The 20893-nt window shown below is 39.0% G+C and overlaps 1 long non-coding RNA gene and 1 pseudogene across 2 annotated transcripts; both read right to left on the bottom strand.

Moving 5' to 3' along the window:
* Positions 1–1072: 1072 nt before the first annotated feature.
* Positions 1073–4049, bottom strand: LOC104724263 (putative receptor-like protein kinase At5g38990 pseudogene; annotated as a pseudogene). Its single transcript, XR_015571146.1, has one exon. The product of XR_015571146.1 is annotated as a putative receptor-like protein kinase At5g38990 pseudogene (transcript).
* An 8626-nt stretch (positions 4050–12675) lies between these two features.
* On the bottom strand, positions 12676–19770 carry LOC147934531 (uncharacterized). The gene is made up of 3 exons (XR_015571382.1): positions 19536–19770; positions 13582–14124; positions 12676–13445 (listed from the first exon to the last, which is right to left on the bottom strand). It is a non-coding gene; the product is annotated as an uncharacterized LOC147934531 (long non-coding RNA).
* Between the last annotated feature and the right edge of the window lie 1123 nt (positions 19771–20893).

The following is a 20893-nucleotide window of genomic DNA, read 5'->3' as shown; positions in this document are numbered from 1 at the left end:
GAAGTAAGGTCACATGCATTGGAAGTTTTTCATTCAGATTCTCAGCAATATTAAAAATAAAAATAATAAAAAAGTTGAGAGATGAAAGATAATCGATTCTCATATGAGAAACCATAAGAAATTTGGTGACAGATTTATCTCATATATGGCACCACTCTATTGGTTTTATTTTATTTTTTAAAAATTTTAATTTAAAACAAAAATTAAATTATATAAAAAATATTAAATAATATATCTGAGCCTTGTTAACAGAGTTGATATCCACTCTTTTTGGATATCCACATCTATATGTATTTTATTTATAATTTATTATTCGTATTCATATTTGTATTTGAAAATTTTGAATATTCGTTATCTGAATTTTCATTACAAATCCGATTATATCTATAAAAGAAATTACATATTTTAGACTAAAATATAGCTTATTTTATATAAATTACTGTGTATTTTGAAAAATACCAGATATTCGTATATAAATAACATATAACCATTTTAAAGTTTAGTATTATTTGTATTCGTATCTATATAATACGTGATCTCTGGAGAAAAACGAATATCTGTTATCCATTTTAAAATTTAGTATTATCCGTATCCGTTTTATCTGCTATTTCATTAGCTGTATCTGTTTGCCCGAATATCCGTTTTTTAGAACGGATTCGGATACAGATACAAATATTAATCTCATGTCTAGTGAGAAGTAGTAAAAGTGAGAAGCCACAATTTTTTTTTAAAGATCGCCAAGGAATACCAACTGAACCTTTGGTAGTATGGTATGTATGTCCATGTAAGAAGTTGTCTACTACAACCACTTTTAACTGTCTCAATCGGCCTGTAGTCCGACTCAGGATCATGATCTATGCAAGTAAATCATTTCCTACTGTTATTTTAAGACTCCAAAGAGTGGGATTTTGTGACTCCACAATATTTGAAAGTAAGACTCTCGCAGTGATAGAAAATGATAAATTCGAGTTAGCTGCCACTCAATTAATGGGAAAATAAAAATAAAAAGCAGAACATATAGACTCTATTTAAAGTAAGATTTCTGAAAATTTTAATTTAAGAAATTATATTCTTAACTTAAACTGCTAAATATTATTCATAATAGTATATTTTAAATACAACACTTTATGTTTTTATTCAACAATTATACATAGTCAAATAATGTATAAGTATATAGCCCTAAACAGAATGTATTACTTGTTTATCAAGCCATCAAATCTACCGTGCTTTAGGATCTCTGATCTCGGAAAATACTCCCCAACTCGAACCACTCCTCTCATCACCAACCAAAGGAGCAGAGTCATCGGTCGTGGAAGAATTCGCCACATGTCCTGAGGTCCTAATAACCATGTCATCTTCTCCCTCAGTCGTCGTACCTACCTCGCCGTGTGGCATTACATCCAGAGACTCCACATTGCCATTCTTCTTCTTATCAGTCTCATGAAGCTGAAGAGCAAACTCAAGCGCCCAAACGACGTCGTTCATGGATGGCCGTTCAATACCACGATCTTGAACACATCTAACGCCAATCTCACAAAACTTCTCCAATGATACCGAAGTAATATCATTAGCTAGGTCTTGGTCAATGATCTGATCAACGGTACCTCTTTTGTAATTTGACTTCACCCATCGGATCAAATCCATTTGTTCCCGAGGAAGACTCTGCATTTGAATCGGTCTACAGCACAAAACCTCGAACAGAACAACTCCAAAGGAGTACACGTCAGATTTATCTGTTAAGATTTGACGGCGATAGTACTCAGGGTCCAAATAACCAAACGTTCCTTTAACGACGGTGGAGACGTGAGTTTGAGAAGCACTAGTAGGACCGACTCTTGATAAACCAAAGTCAGCTACTTTGGCTACGAAGTCTTCATCCAAAAGTATGTTTGTGGTTTTGATGTCTCTATGTATGATCGTGTGCTTTGCGCCGGTATGGAGATACTGTAGTCCACGAGCCGCTCCAATGCAGATCTGTAGCCTCCGTTTCCACGACAATGGAGGATCAGAGGCCTTGTCCCTCTTGTAAAGATGATCTTTAAGTGTACCATGTGGCATATACTCGTAGACAAGTACCATCTCGTTATCCTCATCGCAGTATCCAATTAGAGAGACGAGATGTACATGTCGGAGATTTGAGAGCATCTCGAGCTCTGTTTCGAACTCTTTAGCACCTTGGTTCGATGTAATTTCCAGCCGTTTAACCGCAACAAGCGTGGCTCCACCGTCTATTCGTCCTTTGAAGACAGAACCAAACCCGCCTACTCCAACGATTAGCTTTTCCTCGAAATTGTTTGTGGCGGATTTGATTTCGTAGATGGAGAATCGACGGCAGAGATCTGATGGGAGAGATGTCGCCGATTTTGTATTTGTGGAACCTGTCCCGTGTGGAATAGGACCCCATGACGAGTTCATAGAAGGCTTGCTCGTGGTGTGTACAGTACTAAACTCGTTCCTCTTCTTCTTCCTCCTCTTCATAACCACGAGGACAACAACAACAACAACAAAAACCGCTAGCACAATTGCAGAACCAACCACTGCAATTATGATCGGCAAAACATTTGACTTATTACCTTTACTAGTCGGCGGCCTCACACGTTTTGGTGCTGGGTCCCTTGATATTGGAGGATTTGGATTAGATCCTGCGAGATTACCTTGAGAGTCATTCAGCTTGAGAATCTCTACACCATTCAGAAGAGCCTCATAATATGATGCACCAGTGTCCATGTAAGGATGCAACTCAAGTAGTAGATCAGGTCTCGACCCGTTTTTGGAACCAACATACACACTGAAATCTAGATACATCGGAATACGAGAACCACCGCTCAACCAAATCACGTCCATCTCTTTCTTAGCAAGCTGATGTCCGATGAAGATGGAGAAGACGACTTGGTTCAGTTCGATCACTTGCGGAATAGTCTCACAGAAATGTAGCCTGACGAGGTAGTTAAACCCGGCGTCGACTGTAAAGTACCACGTCAGGTTGAAATTTCTGTTCATTGAAGGGTCATGTGGGTTCCCCATATGGCGAGACGTGGCATACACGCTTTCCGGGGCAACATACTCTGGAGTTTTCTCGGTGTAACGGATCTTTACACCTGGTATGTTCGCAATGAATCCAGAAGTATCGGAATAATCATCGTCGGAAAGCCACTGCCGGAACATTCCAGAACGTCCGACGTCATTGACAGTTTGTCCGCCAACGTTTAACCGGTGAACAGTCTCTAAAGCCGTATAGTTGTCTATCACGAAGTCAGTAGAGCTAACGAGGTTTGTTATCATGTCGTCAAATCCTCCCTTTGAGTAAAACTGATCAGGCATGGTGACGATCTCGATTCCGTTAACGAAAGCTAACGAATTCGGAGACGGTGTGAAAGTGAGTTTCAGATAAGTCTGGTGGCCCGGAACGATGAACTCTTTGATAAGAGACTTTGACACCTGTATGGAAGCTTTTACCGTTGAATCTGCGCTGAAGTTTCGCAAGAGAGTGAAACCGTTGACGTTGACGTCGAAGAAGGAAGGAGTGGCGTCGAATCCGGATCCGTATCGGGTCGGGTAAAAGTATAACCGGAGGAATATCCAGCCGGGAGTACTGACCGGAAAAGTGTAGGTGAACTCTGATCGGAAAATACGAGCTTTCACGTACGGCACTTGAGTAATCCCTGAGTCTTGGTATAACGCATCTGAAGAGAAGGACGCAGAGTCTGAATTCGACGGCATTATTTTGCCTATCTCCGGTGTCCATGTTCGGCCATTGGTATCACTGTTGTTGGAGGTAGAACCGCAGTTGATGAGAAAGACAACGGTGGGTTCGTACGCCGCCGTGGCTCCTTCTCCTACGACGGCAACGGTAATGAGGATAAAGAAAACTAACAAAGCGTGACAGATCATTGGAATTGAAGAAAAAAAAAACAAGAGGAAGAAAGAATTGAGAAGATAAGAGATTCATGTGTGTAATACTAAACCAAGGGTGGTGAGTGAGTCTTTGGGCAACTATTGACTTTTCAGGTCAAGCGAAAGAAACGTTTCGATGAAAATTCGTCGTCGATATTAATAATTGAGAAACGGTGTCGTTTTATCTTCAACTTGTATTTCGTTCGACGGGGACCGGGATTGTGGGACATTGAGTGACGTAACACGTAAGTAACATTAACGAATTAACAAATTGACTCATCTGTTGGATTGGGTAATAATATTATTTGTTTCACCTAAAAAACTAAAAACAGTTACTTTTCACCGTATTCTTGTGTAAAATAATTTTTTTTTACACAATTTTTTTGCTTTATACTGAATCTAAATAACTTGAATTTCAATATCAAATATACAATATTATTCTAACTATAAGTTTTTTAAATGATTAGAACAACATAGAAATTTTAATCAACTTTAAATATGCAATTCATGATTACTGTCTATTAATATATTTAAATTTTAATATTTATCTATTTTTAACATCTTATTTTTAAAAGTCATGAAAAATTTTCTACTGTCGATGCTAATGACAAAATCCAGCGTAGATACCGGCGGTGATATGCCTAAGAAAACGACATAGAAGTGGTAAAGAAGAGAGGAGAAAGGAGAGGGGAGGTTCTCAATGAAGAAGGGAGAAGTGGCAAAGAGATGAAGAGAAGAGAAGGGAGAAACAGTAGAGAGGGAAACAGAGGAGAAAAGAGCAGCAGCAAAGTGAAGAAGAGATCTAAAAGAAGAATGACAACATTCACCTTCTAAGCCTTTTTGATAGCCTTCAAGTTTACAATCTCACACATTAGTTTCTAAGTGTTCAAAGACGTTCTGGGACACCGGATGTAGCTGTTTACCACTTCTCAAAGTCATTGCATTACATGATTATAGGATTTGATTCAGTTCTCCCAGGGAGAAATTCCTCTTGTCTTTTGACGAATCCAACAGTTTGCGCAACCTGACTCTTCAACTTCTTGACATGAATGTTCAAAGCTTCAAATTTTTCGTTAAGCTCAGTGTAGACATTATCAAGTTTTCCATTGAAAGTCACTGTCATTTTCTCCTGACCCTGCAAAAGCTGCTCAAGCATAGCTTCCATCCTACTACTTTCAGTTGTCTTAGGAGGAGGGGACTGATATGAGGTATTACTATAAGTTCTTGTGTAACCGCTGCTCTGCTGCTGCTTCTGATAGTCAGACTTGGGTGTGAAACCAGAAGAAAAATTTCCCTGAAATTTACTACGCTGGCTGTTTCTACTGTAAGGCCTGCTACCTTGCTGATTTCCAAACCGCTGACCTTGATTCCCATAGACAAAGTTTACATCCTCTTCTTGATTTCCTAGTTCAGGTTCTTGTTCATAGGTTTCAACTTCAACAGCAAAATGAACTGATTTCTTACCAACCAGAAGGTTGTGAACTGAATCAAACTTAGCATTGACTGAAGCCAACTGGTTTGCATCATATCCTCCATGTAGTCTCTTCCTTTCAGCATCAGCTATTTTAGTACTATTGCTGTAGGCCAAATTCTCAATCAAATTCTCAGCTTCATCTGGATATCTTGTCTTGAAATTCCCATGGCTTGCAGCATCCAAAGTTTTCAATGTGATCCAGAGGCTTCTCATTGGGCAAGTTCAAGAAAGGTCGCTGTCCAACTAGCTGGAAGTATGCATGCTTCAGCTCAAAATCATTCCTTCGGAATGGAGGTGGAACAATTGCAGAGCGGTTTTCATACATCAAATCAGCTATGTATAAGTCTGCAATGGTCCTGATCAAATCCCGGTTTTAGTCCTATCTTCATACTGGGTTGTTAGCGTGGTTGGCAGCTCCACGTGCATCTGTTGGAAGTGGGTGTCGATCGACACCATGTTGGCGTTGGTCGATGCCAACGTTCTGGTCCTCAGCGACAACGACTTCAGCAATTACGTTGCCTTCCGCATCAAGCTTTTGGCCCTGATCATTGCGCAAGTGGCCCTCTTGATCCCTCAAAACACCAGCCTCATCAAATCTCAGAATGACTAGATTGACCATCTTTACTGATTTGGCTGCTTTTTGGTTTTCACGCTCAAGTTTTCAAACTCTTGGTTTGAAAGCTTCACAACTGGACCAGTCTTATTGTTCCTAGTGTTAGGCTTAGGAGGCATGCACTTGAAACACACAAGAGAAGAAAAACAAAAGCGTGTTAGTTGAAAATAAAAAGAAAAAATTTAGACGAAATTAAAAACTTAAATCTAACGGTAGATCAAAGAGTCCCTGGCAACTGCGCCAAAATTTGTTATGCTCAAATTAAACCCTGGAGCTACTCTCTCAAATTAAGAGATCATTGTAGTACTTAGGGGTCGAATCCACATAGACTCAAGATCAAACACAATAAACTATAAAGTTTTGTTATTACGCTAAATAAGTTGATTTAAATTAAGAAAATCAATGCAAAATATTAAATAAAAGTATCGTAATTTCAGAAGATTAAAAAGCTAGGTCTACGGAATTTCTTAGGTAATTATGAATTATCAAATCAATAAATTAATTAGGATTCAAGCAAATAAAATCAGATCTAGCACTCTAAACTATTTAGTAAAATAAATCAGTTCTCATTGCAAATATTATCTAAATTTAAAACCAGATAATCCAAATCTCTTTGTAAAATTCTAGGTTAAAAATCAGCTTTAAAAACAAGTTTAGATTGTTCACAAAATTACTAAATCAAATCTCTTTGCAATAAGTAATTGGTTTAATCAGGAAAATCAATTATATTTTCATATCAATTTATTTTCCTAGATTATTAATTCTAGGTGATCAATCAAGAACTAATATGAAGAACAACCAGAGATGCAGATCATAAAAGTTAATGAACCCTAAAAATAACAGATCTAATAAATCAGAAAAACCCTGTGAAAAATCTTGAACTTAACAAGCAAACTACTGAGACATGTTTAGTGAAGAACAAAACATCTTTTCTGAATAATAAGCAATAAATATCAAAAGTAAAAGAGGGAGTTTAAAAATCTTCTCTCTACAAAAGAATTCAGATCCGTCTCTCCCAAAAGCTCTCAATATCTCTCTCTCTCTCAAAAAGCTGGTTAGAAAATAACTTAATGGTTTCTAAGACCTAAAACACTATATATATGTCCTAAAACACGTCAGAGACTTGTGTTACAATTGTTGAAAACTTCAGGTAACTTTGTGAAACTTCCAAATTTGAAGACTCTGCGTCGGTTTGCATCGGTGTCGACCTCCACCCATGTGGTGTCGGTCGATGCTGTTCCTCAGAACCGACTTTAAATTAATTTCCTTCGGTTAAATGCTCCATAATGATCCAAATTGCTCCATTTCGCTCCATCCATGCCAAAGTCCTAGAAAACCTGTAAAGGTTCTAAAACATCCTAGAAAACAAATTAAAAGACTCAAAAGCACACTTATATCATGGTTAAATACCATGATATATCAACCATCAGAACTGGTTGGTTTGCGGAAAAAGTACCAAGTGCAAGTTCAAACTTATTATAGAGCCCAAATAAAAAAAGAGTTCAGCGATCACAAAGGAAAAAGAAACAAATAACACAGCAAGCAGCAACAACAAGCTCCCCCACAAATCAAGGTTCCCTTATTCATCAGAGCACGACTCATCATCTCCCCCTGCTTGTTTGGCACAGTTGAGTCAAAAATACACAACAAGATAGAGAGACAACAAGATGGGAATCAAAATCACTTACCATCGGCCAAGGCATCCTGTAGAATCTTGATGGCCAAGCGCATTGCTTTGCGAGCTATTGTTGAATCAGCTGGTAGATCAGGCAGTACAGGCTTGGACACAACCTTCTTAGTGGCAGCCGACTTGTGATCAGCTGGCTGACGTGCAGACTTCACAGGATGCTATGCTTGCAACGATCGATAGATCAGGCTAGGAAACGGCAACCGAAAAGTAGACTGCGCTTGCAGACCTAGTTGGAGGATTTGATCATACACCATCCGCCCAAAATCAAATGGTAGCTGATGCATCACCATATAAATGACCATCGCCCTGCTCGTTGAAATATAAACATTATTAGCGGTAGGCGTCCAGTTACTACAGTGCAGCTTATGGAGTTCCTTGATGACAGGGTTGCGGACAACAGCAGGGACCAGTTGCTTACACTGCTTCACCTCTGCATCCGAGAGAAACAAGGCTAAATCCTCCTCCAAACTTGACGCTGTTTGGCTTCGTTGTTCACAAAGATCAACTAATTTAAGGCCAAACAACTCATTGATCTTTGCAAGGGAGAACACATACACCCAATCACGGAAAAACCTCCACCGAGTCAGTATCGACCTTAACCGATGGAAGATTGGCCCAAAACTCATACACCACATCGGCTTCACACGAGCCAACAACAGTAATGGTTTTGAGCAACCTACACTTTGTAAGCAAAGACCAAACTGTGCCATCATCACCGAAAACAGAGCAAGCTTCTGGGGCCAAGGCAAGAGCAGAAAACGAGACATTCCTTTGTGCTACCTTAGTAGAGGTGAAGCATTTCCAGTCAAATGGACTGCTTTTGTGGTGGAGAGGCAGAGGAAGAGTCGCATGCATCAGATGACTTAGGCGGATTAGACGAAGGAGCAATTAGACCATCACGCGAGGATGCAGTGGCGAATTGATCAGAGACTTCCTCAGTCTCCAGCCCATTAGGATTCTAGAGGACCATTGTTGTACATAGAGGCGTCGTAGGATTCGTTTCCGAGGAAAATGAAACACCACCAGACTGTTGATGTTCTACCAGATCGATATCTTATCGCAGCTGCACGAATCGGTGGGAACCACTGAGAATGGACATCATCTTTGGAGCAAGGTTAAGAAGGATTGAAAGATTAAAACAAACAAAAACCCAAGAACCCAAGAAAAAGAAAACGAAATAGTTCAAGAGACTGTTCGAATGCACAAGTGATGGGATGAGGAAACCTAGATGTTGTTCCTTTTATATACTCCTCGTAGCAGGCAGAGATGGGCCTGAGATACCTCGCGTCAAAAGCCCAAACTGACCTACAACCACTCATAAATAACTTAGTGCAATAGTGCTTAATCGAGTGTTTGAGAAAATACAATCACTTGAGCTATTACAGACTTGTGATTAGATGATTTAAGCAACACATGGAATTGAGTTTAGGGACCGAGAAATAGATTGACACATTCTTATTTTGTATATAAGTATGTACCTGGAGATTCCTCTGTTGAAGGATATGCCAATTTGTCTCTTCAGAACTCTCACTAGACACTACCACAACCTTCTGAATTTTCAAAGATTAGTGGCTAAACATCAGTGGTTAGTCTTTCACATTTTCATGCCTTCAATCCACTGATGCCATCCAAATATTCATAGGTAGCTGGAATAATCTTTGAAGAGAGCACAATCAAAAGATACAACAGGAACCCCCTTTTTTAAAAAAAAATAGAAAACTAAACATAACTCTGATGTTTCACAGGGCTCGTTATCTCTTGTGCTACACTGAACTCCATGGATTAGTGATATCACTTGACTTCTCAATCACTGATCCTTATGCATGCTTCTGATAGTGTTATTATCACTTCAACATATAGTATTGATGTGTCTTTGTTACACTAAACAACAGCACTATCTTCATGCACTTTTGTGTCTCTTCTCAGATCTTTGACTTCCTAATGACATAACAACGTTTGACAGGATGCACAGACTGACATGACATACAGCTATTTCCCACACAGCTCTAGGCATATAGCAACACAATGATCTTTTTTATATCCTCGGATTTCCATGGTTTGTTCCAGTGATTGCTCCTATCATACAATCAATACACCTTAAAACAGAAGATTAGATCTCACAAATTCGAATGGACTATCTCAGATTTGTAAATCTGTTGAAGTCCAATGGCTTAGTGAATAAATCAGCTAGCTGAAATTCTGTACTCACATGATCAATCTCAATCAGTTTCTCGTAAACCAATTCAAGAATGAAGTAATGTCTAATATCAATGTGTTTAGTTCATGAATGATGAACATGATTCTTAGATATATTGATTACACTTTAATTATCACAGTGAATTAAGATAGAGTCAAAATCAATACTGAACAGGTGGTGGTTTACCCTGTGTCAGAATTAAGAATACACAAGTTTTAGAAAACAATTATAAATGCAATACCACAAGCATAGAGAATTATTTTTGACTTACCACATCTTTTGGTTTAACGGATGGTGGAGTGGCATGTGTCGAATTCGATGCTAGAGGGGATAGTAATTCCTTCACTTCTGATACATCCTCCTCCAACTTCTTCAATTTCTGGCATATTTCTTCTTTAAAAGGCTTGAAGGAAGCTTCAAACACTCCTTTAATGAATGAATTTTCATTTCTTCATCAAAACCATGAGTGGTTGCGGCTCTCTGACATAGCAATTGTACTTTCTGACTCTTTGCACCATGATCAATGTGCATTGTCTTTCTCTTCTTCGTACTTGACACTTGCACATTTACATCTTGCTTCTTCTCGCTATTTGAATAAGCACAAATTATAATACCCTAGAGGTACTAACAGCTTTGTAGTTGTAGTACTTGGGGATCGAATCCACAGAGACTCAAGATCACACAGTAGAGTTTTATTATTACCCTAAAAGGTTGATTTAAATTAAGAAAAGCAATGCAAAAACAGAATTAAAAAGGGTTGTGTAAATTAATGGATTAAAAAGCTAAGTTTAGGCAATTTTTCAGGAAATTACAGAATATTAAATCAAATAATTAATAGGATTCAAGCAATTAAAAATCAGATATATAATTCTAAACTCCTTTGTAAAATAAATCATTTCTCACTGCAAATATTATCTAAGTTAAAAACCCAAAAATCCAAATATCTTTGTAAAATTCAAGGTTAAAAGTAGCTTTGAAAACAAGTTTAGTTTTTCACAAAATTACTAAATTAAATCTCTTTGTAAAAAGTAATTTTGTTCATCGAAGGTTTTATCCGGAAAATCAATTATATTCTCATATCAATTTATTTTTCTAGGTTATTAATTTTAGGTGATCAATCAAGAATTAATATGAAGAACAACCAGAGATGAAGATCACATAAGATAATGAACCCTAAAAATAACAGATCTAATAAACCATAAAAACTTTGTGAAAAACCTTGAACCTAACAAGCAAACTACTCAGACATATTTAATGAAGAACAAAACATATTTCTGAATAACATGCAATAGATAATGAAAAGTAAAAGATGGAGTTTAGGAATCTTCTCTCTACAAAGAAATTCAGATCCGTCTCTCCCAAAAGCTCTCAATATATCTCTCTCAAAAAGCTGCTAGAATTAAAACTTAAGGGTTTCTAAGACATGAAAACACTATATATATATGTCCTAAAACAAGTCAAGGTCTTGTGTTGCAATTGTGGAAAACTTCGGGAAGATTTGTAAAACTTCCAAAACTTGGTTCGTGTGTCGGCTTATGTGGGTGTCGACCAGTACCAAAGGTGGCATCGATTGACCCCGTCATTCTTGATCAGCTCCGACTTGATTTCTCCGGTTAAATGCTCCAAAATGATCCAAATTGCTACACTTTGCTCCATCCGTGCCAAAATCCTAGAAAACCTTAAACTACTCAAAAGCATCCTACAAAACAAATCAAAAGACTTAAAAAGAACACTTATATTATGGTTAAAAATCGTAAAAACCATGATATATCACTATACTCTAACCCAGAAAATTGATTATCTCCATCACTACGGTTTGGATCTTCTTTCTCATCTAGAGCTACCTCACTATCCTTTTCAACATAATCATCTTTGTTTATAACCTACTCTATCTTTTCTTCGTCTACATCATCTATTTCAACAAATCCTCACACATGGTTTCTGATACTAGGATTTTGTATGTCCTAGCAGGTTCAATTAACCTTATGCAGTTGTAATACTTAAGGTGTCATTCCAGTTGGGAAACTTTACTAACAATTGAGATGCAATCAAGAAATCACAAGATAAGCCAATTCAAAGAGGGGTTTTGTATATAACAATCCTAGAATGATCAGAATGCAAAACGGAAATGAGTTACAGAACTAGAAACGAAAATGTATGACAGGAAGTAAATATGAGTAAAAAGCAAAAAAACGATTCTAAGCATGAACTAGATAGCATGATCAGAAACGGTCTCAGGAATGCAATAGCAGCCAGGAAGATAGAAGTCCTAAGGATGGGAGTAATTGATGTCGGTGGAGTACCCTAGTTTACAGAGTGTTTACCAGGCCACAAGCAAACTATCCCCAAACAATGAACATCACGACTTAGCTAATCCAATCTCTTGACAGAAGCTACTCAGACTCAACCACTTCCAAACCTAGCTCTCGCTAGAGAAACATGATCAAGCAAGCTTTTCAAACAAGTTCATTCACGTCAACGAACATCCTAGACAATTAATCTCTTAGACTAGGAATGCAAGTCTCTGGCACTAGTTGGTCAGACGTTTCATCGAACACCTTTTGGGTGTGGAAATGTCTAAGCCCTAGTTCCAATTTATCAGAGAGAAACTAGTATTTCTAACTCTAGTCCAGAAGGGAATCATACAAATAAAAGCTTAAACACCCTACATCCTAAGATCCTCCACCTAATCTATCCCATCCTCAAGAACTCTTACACTACTCGGATCTAGAAATCATCATCAACGATACAAACTCAGAAAACACTGAATCAAACATCATTAGATATATAAAAATGGGAAGAACAACTTTGTAGAAGAAATCAAATGCAAAAACTGAATAAACTCAAAGATATCGGATTACAAAGTCTGAGAACGTTTTAGGTGGCTAGGTAAAACCTTAAGGAAAAAAACAAAACGAGATAAAAGATGTTTGGGCAAAGACTTAACAAAAAAGTATATATAGTTCAACATGGAAAGCCCTAAAACATAAAACGACAAGGTAAAGAGTCGGTTTGGGAATCTCCGGAAGCATGTGAGACGGAGCGTCTTCCTTCATGACATGTGCGATCAAGTCAGTGCGCGTCGAGTGGAACGCAATCTCATCGTGGCTCGATTGGTGGCTCGACTGGTGGCTGGACTGGTGGCTCGACTGGTGGCTCGATTGGTGGTTCGACTGGTGGCTCGACTGGTGGTTCGACTGGTGGATCGACTGGTGGTTCGACTGGTGGCTTGACTGGTGGTTCGACTGGTGCGTTTCCGACTTCTCCTGGATACCTGAAATACTTCAAAATGCACAATGTATGCAAAGATGATGCAAAAACTACCTAACCATGCAAAGTGTATGAAAAAGGCTAGAAAATGATGCAAAACAACTAGTTATCATAGCTAAATGCATGACAAATACATGCTAAGCAGAGGTAAAATATAGACATATCAGTTTCGAAAAGCGTAACCAGATCTGACCAACTCGTTTAAGTTTCTAACTCCCACATCGTTGATCTCATCATGCCTCAGAAAATCCGCTAACTCGAATATGTCATTATTTCCTCTCATGGAAATGTATAGAAAAACGATATCCTATAAAAAAAACATTTACACAAATGTTTGTTAAGCAACAGTCAAGAAAATTTGCAAACTATTACATATAAGGAAACACTGCCAGATTATGACCATAAAAATTAAAGAAGAATACATAAGTCATGAAATTACTAACCTTTGGTCCAAATGATTGCTCTATGAAGATGATGTCTTGATAAGACACTTTTGCTGAGCCTTTCCAGTTACAACATCTAGGACAGTTTGTGAATTCCTTGTTAATCTTCTCTCTCAACAATTCTCCAATCACAGGAATTGCTTCCATAAACCATTTTGAAGTACGAATGAGAAACCATTAAGAATATAACTACTGGTCTTCTTCAACTTCTTTTCTCTTGTCCATGATCGAGGTCACAAGATAGTCAAGTGCATGTAAAACCCAAGGATAAGCTCTCAACTTATCAAGATTCATCACCAATTTGATGTATGAGAGATGAATGTTTTTTTCTCGTCCTTAGCCATCACCAAACCAGCTATGACACACACGTAGACAAATCTAATATTGTCTTCAGATTCCCACTTAGGAGCTTTAGTAGGTGCACATCTATCATCCTCTTAATGCAAATCTCCCCGTCTCTTCAATAATCTAGCCCAAAAACCTTTATCCTCTTTCCAACTCTTAAATCTAAGCTGAAATCATCCTCGTATGTGAGTCCAGTGACTACATAAAATTTTTGCATAGCAAATCTTAGTGCCTTACTTCCAAACACAAACCAGATATCGTGTATCAAACATGCAGAATATCCTAGACCATTTTCATAGATGGCAAATACATTTGCAAAGACAATATCATTCTTCACTTCTTAGTACTCGATTGGCAAAGCATGCTTAATTTTTGTCATGATAGATATTTTGCAGTTGTTGTGCACTTGTGGAAAAAAATGTCCTTATTGAAAAATATTTTTTCCTTTTTTCCAATTCGTGTTAACAAAATCATTAAAAAAAAACATTTTATCGTTTCATTATGTGGAAAAAAAAATAGGGCATTACTTTTTATTTTGCTTTTAAGCATCGAATTTTATTAAACCGATTATGACTTTTGATTATAGATATAAATTGATAATATAAATTTAATATTATGTATTTGTACAAGTAAAAATTAGCAATGGATCCCAAAAAAAATGACGACGGGTGAGGGCGAGTTTAGGGTTGCGAACCCTAGTGATCATGATACAATGATGATGGAAGTTGGTGACGGGGCCATCCACCAGGAGATCCTCCTGATGGTCAGCGGGTGTGGGTGAATAAAGTCATTGGGAGTAGTACCAGCGGGATGCCAAATCCGGAGGATCTATTGACTGATAAGTTTGTGACTGATAGGGTGTCTTTGGCGTTCCCGAACGGGGTGGATGGGGAGCCAGTGGTCAAGATTGGTTATGAGGTATTGGAGGTTATGAATAGCATGTGGAAGAAGTGTATGCTTGTTAAGGTTTTAGGGCGTGTTGTTCTATTGACGGTGTTGAGTAAGAGATTGCGAAAGATGTGGAAGCCTTTTGGAGCGATGTATGTCATGGATCTTCCGTGTCAATTTTTAATGTTCCGCTTCGAGAGGGAATAGTAATACATGGCGGCTCTGACCGGGGGACCATGGAGAGTTTTTGGGAGTTATCTTCTTACGCAAGCTTGGTCATTGGAGTTTGATCTAGTACAAGATGAGATAACTACCACACCAGTGTGGATTAGGTTGTTTAATTTACCTTTCAACTTCTATCATCGATCAATCTTGATAGCTATCGCGCAAGGTTTGGGGAAGCCAGTCAAGGTGGATTAGACAACCCTAAATTTTGAACGGGCTCAATTTGCACGTGTATGTGTGGAAGTGGATTTGAGTAGACCTCTAAAGGGTACAATGATGGTCAATGGGGAGTGGTATTATGTATACTATGAGGGTTTAGCCACCATCTGCTCTAAGTGTGGTTTGTATGGGCATTTGGTTCATACATGCCCTCAGGCGATTCAAGAGAGAGGTGTGGTTGCGGCGCCATTGACGGCGGGTGTCGAGTTGGGTGAGACCAGACCGGTGGAGGAAGGTTTTACAGCTGTTCGACATCGAGGGAGATATGCTAAATCGGGGGTAGTTCAGAAGAAACGGGATGGGGATCAAGTTCGTAATCTTCGGGAAATCTCAATTACAATGGTGTTTAAAAATATTGCCATATCCAAAAAAATTTGGTTGTTTGGAGACTGATGCGCGAACGCGTGAGGAAAGGAGAGTTGTTGATTCTTTGGAGGGAAATAAGGAATATAAGATCAGATTGAAATATCTAAATAAGGGAAACGTTGTGGAGCACGTAAAAAATTAGGTGTTTAGGGGGGGGGGGGGGGAAACTAGACATAACATCAAGTGTTTTTCAGGGTGTGTTTCAGGAGAAACGGGCTGATGGGCCTAAACCTGTGGAGAAAAAGGGTCCAAAATCTATGGGGTCTAAGCCCAAACATAAGCCAACTTGATCTCTAAGGGGTTTAGTTTTTGGTCCAAGTACAGGTGATCGGGAATTGAATGCATCAGGGAAGAGATTACGCATTGAGGATGAAGGCATTTGTCAACCCGATGCTGTGTTTGTGAATGATGTGGCGAAGGATGTTGTGCAGAGTAGTGGGGGGACTATCGGGAGGGATGAGGTGGTTGATCCAAATTCATTGGCGAGCATTATTGGGGCTCAGGAGATTGTTGGGCAGAAGACTCCACCAGAGGTGATGGTGGAAGATAAGAGCGAAAGAGAGTTTGTCCCGGTAATTCGTGTGTTAATGTTGAATCTCAAAATGATGATGAATTGTTTGTTGTGGAATTTCCGGGGGGGGGGGGGGGGGCAAACAAACCCAACTTTCAATGATCTATTAGGTACATTCTTAAAAAATATAAAACGGATGTTCTTGCCCTGTTTGAGACTCATGCGGGTGGCGATAGAGCGCAACATATGTGTCAAGGATTGGGTTTTGATAATGATTTTAGGGTGGGTGTGGTTGGTCACAGTGGAGGACTGTGGCTGTTATAGAGGTCCTGTTTATGGGATGTGACGGTGGTTAGCTCATCGAATCAGTTTATCCATGCAAGGTTTGTTGATGGTGTGGAAATCTAACATGTTATAGTAGTGTATGCGGCACCGTCTGTTTGTCGTCGAAGTGGTCTTTGGGGTTTACTTCGGGATGAGATACAAGGAGTTACAGAGCCTCTTATTGTGGGTGGTGATTTTAATACCATCGTCCGCGTTGGTGAGAGAGATGGTGGTAATGGTAGACTCTCAGCTGATTCACTTGCCTTTGAGTATTGGATCAATGAGTTGTTTCTCATTGACATGGGGTTCAAGGGGAATCAATTCACATGGCGGCAAGGGCGTTTGAGGGAAGGTTATGTTGCTAAACGACTAGATCGGGTGTTTTGCTTTGCACTTACAAGATTGAAATGGCAAGAAGCTTCAGTAACTCATCTTTTTTTTTTTTATCTTATGACCATGTGCCTCTTTATCTCTAATTAAGTCCGGAGATAAAGAATGATCCAAGCAGGAGGCCTTTTCATTTTGAGGCGGTGTGGTTACAACACTTGAATTTTAAGGCGTTGCTTTTAAACTCTTGGAACCGTGAATTATCTACTCCACGGGCACTGGATGGGCTGAGCGTGACTTTAAAGAGTTGGAATAAAGAGGTCTTTGGAGATATTCAACTACACAAAGAGAAACTTGCTAATAAGATTAAAGCGGTGCAAGATCTGCTAGAGGTGGATCAGTCAGATGATCTCTTGAAAGCCGAAGAGGTTTTGATCAAGGAGTTTGATACAATTTTGGAGCAGGAAGAATTACTCTGGTTCCAGAAGTCAAAGGAGAAGTGGGTTGCTTTTGGTGATCGCAACACAACATATTTTCACACTTCGACTATTATTCGACGATGTAGGAACATGATTGAAATGTTGAAAGATGACACGGGAAGGTGGATTTCTGATTTGGGTGAGTTGGAGGACTTGGCAGTGAAATATTACTCTCGACTCTACTCAGTGGATGATGTTGAGGACGTTGTTAATACCCTCTTTCCTCAGGGATTTCCTAGCTTTACCCACAGAGAGTTGACAGCACTGTCTGCGCCATTCGTATGTACGAAAGTGGAGTCTTCAATTAGAAGCATGTGCAAATTCAAGGCCCCAGGACCTGATGGCTTCCAGCCAATTTTTTATCAAGACTGTTTGGACATTGTTGGTGAATCTGTCAAGAAGTTTGTTCTACAGTTTTTTGAGACGGGTTAGTTGCATAGTGGTTCGAATGATGTGTTAGTATCCCTAATACCGAAGGTGGAGAAGGCTGAGAAGATAGCTCAGTTCGGACCGATAATCCTGTGTAATGTTTTATTTAAATCATTACAATGACTATGGTCATGTGCTTGAAGAAAGTGATATCTAACTTGATAGGTCCAGCTCAATCTAGCTTCATACCTCGAAGATTGAGCACTGATAACATTGTAATAGTGCAGGAAGCAGTCCATTCCATGAGACGCAAAAAAGGTAGAAAAGGGTGGATGCTGTTGAAACTTGATATGGAGAAAGCTTACGATTGGATCTGATGGGATTCCCTTAAGTTTAGCTGGAAGGGTGACGTTGACTAAAGCGGTCCTCTCCTCGATCCCGGTCCATGCTATGAGCACCATTGCTTTACCAAACGCTATTCTAGATGGTTTGGAGAAAGATTCCCGTTCTTTCTTGTGGGGAGACACTCCTGAAAAGCGAAAGCAACACCTGTTGAGTTAGAAAACTAGCTTGTGGGCTAGGTTTCTGCAAAGTAAGTATAAGGTAACTGAGATTGAGGATCCTTCTTGGGTTATTCCAAAAAACACGTGGTCTGCTACATGGAGAAGTGTAAATGTGTGTGTTAAAGAGGTGATACGACCAAGTGTGAGTTGGGTTCTAGGTGATGGAAGAAGTATTCGCTTCTAGGAAGATAGGTGGTTGTTGGATGTTCCACTTCGTGATTGTGTTACAGGGCCATTACCATCAGGTTTTGAGTCTCAGCGGGTGTGTGATCTGGTACAAGATGGCAGTGGAGTTGTAAAACTCCATATGTTTCAGAAAATATTGGTTTGCAGTTAGCGGCTATGGTTGTAGACAGTGTTGCGGGGGGGACGTGATAGGCTATCTTGGGGTGAGAATCCGGATGGGAAATTCTCATTTCGCTCTGCTTATTGTCTTCTGACGCGGGATGCTACTCCTAGACAGCAGTTGAAGCTGCTTTATGATCGGGTATGGAAGGTTGTAGCAACAGAAAGGATCAAAGTGTTTATATGGCTGGGAATACATCAGGTAGTTATGACTAACATGGAGCGCCAGCGATGACATCTTTGTGATAATGGGATCTGCCATGTTTGTAAGAGAGGTGAGGAATCGATACTTCATGTGCTTCGAGACTATCCTGCTATGTCGGGTGTTTGGAATAGGCTTTCTCCTCGACAAAAGCGAGATTCTTTTTTCAACATGTCTCTCTTGGAATGGGTTTATACAAATTTAGGAGTGCATAATGCTACTGGTGAGTGTCCCTTGGCTACTTTTTTGCGATGGCTGTGTGGTGGGGATGGAAGTGACCGTGTGGTAATGTTTTCGGGGTCCAAGAGAAATGCATGGATCAGGTTAAGTTCATAAAAGAGCAAGCGTTAGAGGTGTTTAATGCACACACAAGTGTGCGGGGTTTAGGATCAGAGGTGCGCCAGGAGGAAAGGCTGATTTCATGGCAGAGACCGAGTGCGGGTTAGGTGAAGTTGAACACTGATGGGGCTTCAAGAGGTAATCCCGACTATGCTACGGCTAGAGGAGTTTTACGGGATAGAAATGGTGGCTGGTGCAAAGGTTTTGTTTTGAATATTGGGATTTGCTCTGCGTCTTTAGATAAATTGTGGGGAGTGTATTATGGTCTCTGTATGGCTTGGGAGTGTAACATGCGGTGTGTGAAGTTGGAGGTGGACTCGGAGATGGTTGTGAGTTTTCTTAGGACAGGGATAAATGATTCTCATCCCTTGTCCTTCCTAGTACGTTTGTGTTATGACTTCGTTTCGAGGGACTGGCTAGTCCGTATTACACATGTTTATAGGGAAGCTAACCGTTTTGCTGATGGTTTGGCCAACTATGCTTTCTCTTTCTCTTTAGGTTTTCAATATTTAGATGTTTGCCCGGATTCTCTTCATGTTGAGCTACAGGCGAATGAGGTTGGGTCTGCGTATCCACATCGTATCCACACCGTATCCGATTGTAGTTTTTTATTTTTTCTTTTCTTAATAAGTTCTCGGAAGCCTTTGTCTCCTTTTTCCTAAAAAAAAAAAAAAAAAAAAAAAAAAAGTAAAAATTAGCATTTTTTTTTTTGAAATTGTACTGATCCAAATAATTATGTTCCTTGGTTACCCCTTTACTTAACTATCCGCCTCTAGCATTGACGCGTGACCTTCGATTTATTGACCGATCAGCAAATCATCCGTACTATTGTTAGCAATATGTGTGAGATTTGGACCGCAGTTAATTACCATTAGTACGATACTGTGTAATCCACAATCTATGTATATATAACCATTTATTTATAGAATGTTTACTCCACAATCTACATAAAGTAACTATTTATTAATAGAATATTTTATTATTTTAGTTAACCGACGCACATTAAAAAGAACCATACTTGGTAATTGGTATGCTACCAAAAAAAAAAAAAAAAAAGAACAACACATGATAGGTAATTCGATGACAAATAAACACTACACATTTGCTTTAAACATTCATCTCACGCTTAATTAGAACGACACAAACAGATGATACATAGAGAACGTATCACTTCTTTTCCTTTTTCATTTCACGTTTGTATAACGTTTGCACCTGTTGTAGTCAGCACAAGGCCTGGAGTTCTGTTTCAGAGCTTGTGTGATACATTGGTCATTCTTGGGAGTGTTACATACCGCCTGATGTTGGAGGGCCCTCCTGATTATGAGCTTTGACCCCGCAAGAGAATCCGAAAACTCATCACCTCTCCCATGTCCATGAACAACAGTGAGATTTCCCCAACCATCTATCACCTGCCCTGAGGTTTCAACGGCAAGGAGCAAGACGATGAAGATGACTATTGACTTCATTTCTTCAACTCTTTTATTCTTTTTTTTTTCTTTTTTTTTCTTATTCTTTTCTGTGGTGTGAGGAGTGATTTGGTGTTTGTTGGATGGATAGGAAGATATATATATAGAGGTAGACTGATTACTTGGTTGGTCCATATTTAATATGAAATAAACAAATAATTGATCCTCGAGAGCAAAATATTATATGAAAACAAAAAATATAACATAACCCATTATAAAAGATTTATTTTATATAAAAAAAATTTGAAAAGGTTTATTTTATCATAAACACAACTTTAAAAGGATATTTTTTAATATTACGTATGATATAAAAAAGTTTTTATATCAAAGCTGTGTGTTTTTGT

Source organism: Camelina sativa, chromosome 11, assembly GCF_030686135.1.
Source record: "Camelina sativa cultivar CO46 ecotype springtype chromosome 11, ASM3068613v1".
In the NCBI taxonomy this organism is placed as follows: Eukaryota; Viridiplantae; Streptophyta; class Magnoliopsida; order Brassicales; family Brassicaceae; genus Camelina; species Camelina sativa.
The sequence above is the reverse complement of the archived record's forward strand: the minus strand, read 5'-3'. Positions and strand labels throughout refer to the sequence as shown.